The sequence below is a fragment of the Brassica rapa genome, unplaced genomic scaffold, assembly GCF_000309985.2.
Source record: "Brassica rapa cultivar Chiifu-401-42 unplaced genomic scaffold, CAAS_Brap_v3.01 Scaffold0364, whole genome shotgun sequence".
NCBI lineage: Eukaryota > Viridiplantae > Streptophyta > Magnoliopsida > Brassicales > Brassicaceae > Brassica > Brassica rapa.
The window spans coordinates 51553-56830 of NW_022610306.1; positions in this window are offsets into that span (position 1 = coordinate 51553).

Below are 5278 nucleotides of genomic sequence, written 5' to 3' on the forward strand. Positions count from 1 at the left end.
AAAGATAAAACGTGGAGGTTCAAGGTATCTAAAAGAGAGATGGGCGTATTGGCCATATACATATACATAAAACGCCATCTGATAAACCAGTGAAATAGATTGATTTTGTGAGATAAAGAAAACTGTAAGAGATGTACATGAATGTAAAGGTGTTCATGTTTTCCTACTAACAGCATTAGATTATAGCTTGTTATACAAGGTACTTACAGAGATCAAAGGAACAGATTATAAGGAGATAAACTCCTATGTGGTGGATGCTGCTACAGAATTTTTGAAATTAATAATAGTCTGGTCATAAGATAGAATTAGATACAATGATGTAGTAAGCAGCATATGGGTCACTGGATAAGATGAAAGAACAGCATTGTTCCTAAAGCTGATTCATGGACTGAAAAGCAGCTGCATATAGTATGTAAAAGAAATTGATCACAATATGATCTTGGAGTTGTATAAAAGACAATCCAATACAGTCCATATAAATATGAAAGAAATAAAGAAATTCCTTGTGCTTATACCAAACCTAAAAGAGGTTAGTGGACTTAGAATAAATCTATGTGGGTGTCCGACCAAAAGCATCCGGCCCTCTGGCTAAAGGCGTCCAGCACTCCGGCTAAAGACGTCCGGCCCATCGTCTTAAAGGCGTCCGGCCTTTCAGTTAGAAGCGTCCAGCCCCTTCTACTCAAGACGTCCAGCCCTCAGGCTAAAAGCGTCCGGCCTTTCGGCCAAGGGCGTCCGGCCCTTTCTTCTCAATCACGAGCTAGTAGAAAGATCAACCATCAGGTTGCAAATCCGACATCAGATCCATTGATTAGGATCCTGCATAGCAAAAGTTTGCTACTGCTGTGTAAAGGCAAAGAGATCGATGTCTACATGTGACATCCATGAGAGTGTTTCGGCCGCAGAGCCATAATGAGTGATTATAAAACTCACAGCAATGATCATTGATCTTGAACACTCATGAAACAAGTAGTTGACATGCATAGACAAGGTCTATGACCCGGACATGGATCGGCCAGATCGAGACATAGGTTCATGATAACCATGTCTTGTACATTGTCCATAAGTAGTTAGTTTGTCCGACGAAAGTAAAGAGTTGACAGTAGATGATCACATCTAGACTATGGACACATGCAAACACGATTTGCAAAGACCCAATAGTGATCTCCGAGAAAAATGTGGTTCACATTGTTTAGCACACATGCTTTATCGGAACACTTGTTGTCAAAAGACATGAGAGACAACCTGAGAGGTCGAAGTGGTCTAGTTACAGCTTAGTAATAAACTGGCCGATTACTCCCATCCTACATATACAGGAAAGATCACGCACCAAGATGTGTAGAATGTAGAACCTACACTGAGGTTCACATCAGGGGGAGTTGTGCGTGTTGTACTCTTTGTCCTTCATCATGGTTTGGTCCCACCGGGTTTTCCTGATAATGTTTTAATGAAGCAACATGAAGCATACTACAAATCATGTATGGTTATGGCATACAAGGGGGAGTGTTATAAATCATGGAGTGGATTGCCGTTAACCAGGCCCGGCCCAAGACCGGTGTGGGAACCGAAATTCGCACTGTCGATTTCTGTTTAAATAAGGAAACTAGGAAAACCCTAAATTTCCAGAGGTCCCGGATCTCTGCGAGAGCCAACGACAAGTGACCGAATATATGCGGAAATCATGAAAAGATAACGAACGAGTTTAGAGAAAACAGTAGATCTTATTTCGAGTCCGCTAAAGAGCGTTGCGATCATTACAAGAGATCATAAAAGCTTTGGCCGCAAAGGCTGTAGTGAGTTACTTAGTTCTAGCGGCCTAAAATCTCAAACCTAGTTGAGTCGCAGCTCGATAACAAAAGACGAAAAAGATACATAAAAGGTTTTTGATTGATTTCGGACTGAACCTTGTTAAAGGCTGACTACGTACCCCTTTCGAGGATCAAGCCGAACGTAGTTCAATTGAAAGAGCTGGACAATAGATTGAACTGCCTGGGCGAGTTCATCTAGTAATTGAGTGCCAGTCATAGAAACCGAACTTGTCGAGAATAAAGCCTAAAGTTTCTAAATGCAGAGAATTCCGAGTCTAAAAAGTTCTCCCTCATGCCTCTCGCCTAGGACTCCTTATATACTAGCTCCAAGGTCGGTTTACGCTTTTACTCTTCTGCCCTTAAGCCATCATAGCATAAAATGGAGATATTCCATTTTTCCGATCTTCGTAATTATCCTCAAAATTTCGTATTTATCTGCGGAAACTTTACATTTATCCTTCCTTGCGCGCCAAGCGTAAACCGTCATACGGTTTATGGGCTTTGGTTAAGAAATCGTAAGTTGGGCCTCGAGTCGTGTCTTAGGTCCCTTTAGGCCATCTTACGACTCGAAACGTTTACTACGACTTCTTTCGATAAAGAAGAAACTTTCCGCGGTTTTTACCGCAAAGTTTGATAGATGTCTTTAGAATGGTCGGAAGACATGAACTGAGTTTGCTACGGTCTTCGGGAGATAGCATCATAGGATAGACGAGAATGCATGAACTGGTGTCGTATCGACATTTCGGAAGAGTTCGGTCGCTACGTAATGACCGAACAGAACGCACGCTCGGTTGCTACGTAGCGACCGAGCAGGACGTATGCTCGGTCGCTACGTAGCGACCGAGCTTGGCTCGAGCACGGTTGCTACGTAGCGACCGAGCGGAACGGACGCTCGGTCGCTACGTAGCAACCGAGCATGGCTCGAGCTCGGTCGCTACGTAGCGACCGAGCAGAACGGACGCTCGGTCGCTACGTAGCGACTGAGTTGAACGGACGCTCGGTCGCTACGTAGCGACCGAGCTGTGTGCATGCTTGGTCGCCGCGTATCGATCGAGCTTGGCTTGTCCACAGTCTGATTTCCATACTCGAGCTTGTCGCGGCCGATTTGGATACATGTCCGTTGCCATTGGACAATCGGTATTTAGTGGTTCGATTGAGATTTGGACGAGATTTTACCGCAAGGCTCTTCGTAAAGATATATTTACGAAAATTACTTTTCGTAAAAATGTTTATGCTGATTTTTACGGACTTTCAGACATTGATTCCGTCGTGATAGATTTTGACCCCAACAGTTAGCCCCCCAGCTCGTTAGAACCATGAACTTCTAGCGTGAGGTTCTAGCGAGTGGCTTGGCAAGTTAGGCAAGTTAGGTGAGTTAGGCGGAATTAATGGTTGGAAAGGTCTGTGGTAAGTGATCTTCTCGCTCTCCTAAAAGTAGAAAACGGGATAAGATTAGGGCTGCGCCTTATGACGGCTGCCTACGTACCCTTGTTGAAGGGATTAAGCCTTTCGTAGTTCGTCTTGGAGTTAAGGTTCTTATGACTAGTTTTCCAGTGGGACCTTTATTGTCTAGTTTTTATGTAGCAGTTATAAGGCGTGTTGCTGCCGATGGCATTCTGTATGGGTGTAGTGGAAAGACTACGAGTTGTCATCTTGTAATCTAACTCTGTGTGAACTGCCATATCCATAATCTGTTTCGAGAGTTTTTCTGCAGTGTGTAAACTTGCGGGATTTTCTGAAGACGTTCGAATATTGGCAAAGAGACAAATTTTGGGATCTCGTATCAGGGTGTTTGATACTATGCCTAGAGATGTTAGAGACCAGTGCGCTGGGTTTAGGGCAAGACCTAGGTTTACTCCTTGTTTTAGAGGGTGCGATGACTAATTCGACTTACGTATCCCGTTTTAGTTTCATCCTGATTCCATACCGATTTAAAATCCACGATAGGTTCTCGGCTTATACGACTTGTATGGTTGGAACCGAGCATCTCTCCAAGGACTGGAAGTGCTGACCAAAAATTTTGGGTTTCTTTTATAGCGCTATTATCCTTGTGTCGGATGTACGAGAGTCATCTCTACGAGATGGCTATGTCTGTTTAGGACGTTGAGAGTTTGTTGTGATCAGCAACAAACTTAATGGTAAAAAATACCGTTTCGAGTCTTCGCGACGGTTCCAATCAAACCAGGATGAATCTCTTTGTGAGAAGCTTTATTTGTATACATAAAGTGGTGGAGAATCACCAGGAAGTTGAATAAATTTCATAGGAGTTGGCAAGAAGAAGTTATCCCACTTTCAAATCAGGTGATTCCAGTTTCCCAGTTTGGGAATAGCACAGCTTCATCATCGTTCCAATCAAACCAGGATGAATCTCTTTGTGAGAAGCTTTATTTGGATACATAAAGTGGTGGAGAATCACCAGGAAGTTGAATAAATCTCATAGGAGTTGGCAAGAAGAAGTTATCCCACTTTCAAATCAGGTGATTCCAGTTTCCCAGTTTGGGAATAGCACAGCTTCATCGTCTTTCCAATCAAACCAGGATGAATCACTTTGTGAGAAGCTTGATTTGGATACATAAAATGGTGGAGAATCACCAGGAAGTTGAATAAATCTCATAGGAGTTGGCAAGAAGAAGTTATCGCACATTCAAATCATATGATTACAGTTTCCCAGTTTGGGAATAGCACAGCTTCATCGCCGATCCAATCAAACCAAGATGAATCACTTTGTGAGAAGCTTGATTTGGATACATAAAGTGGTGGAGAATCACCAGGAAGTTGAATAAATCTCATAGGAGTTGGGATGAAGGAGTTATCCCACTTTCAAATCAGGTGATTCCAGTTTCCCAGTTTGGGAATAGCACAGCTTCATCGTCGTTCCAATCAAACCAGGATGAATCACTCTGTGAGAAGCTTGATTTGGATACATAAAGTGGTGGAGAATCACCAGGAAGTTGAATAAATCTCATAGGAGTTGGCAAGAAGAAGTTATCCCACTTTCAAATCAGGTGATTTCAGTTTCCCAGTTTGAGAATAAGACAGCTTCTTCATCGTTCCAATCAAACCAGGATGACTCATTTTGTGAGAAGCTTGATTTGGATACATAAAGTGGTGGAGAATCACCAGGAAGTTGAATAAATCTCATAGGAGTTGGCAAGAAGAGTTATCCCACTTTCAAATCAGGTGATTCCAGTTTCCCAGTTTGGGAATAGGACAGCTTCTTCGTCGTTCCAATCAAACCAGGATGAATCTCTTTGTGAGAAGCTTTATTTGGATACATAAAGTGGTGGAGAATCACCAGGAAGTTGAATAAATCTCATAGGAGTTGGCAAGAAGAAGTTATCCCACATTCAAATCAGGTGATTCCAGTTTTCCAATTTGGGAATAGCACAGCTTCATCGTCGTTCCAATCAAACCAGGATGAATCACTTTGTGAGAAGCTTGATTTGGATACATAAAGTGGTGGAGAATCACCA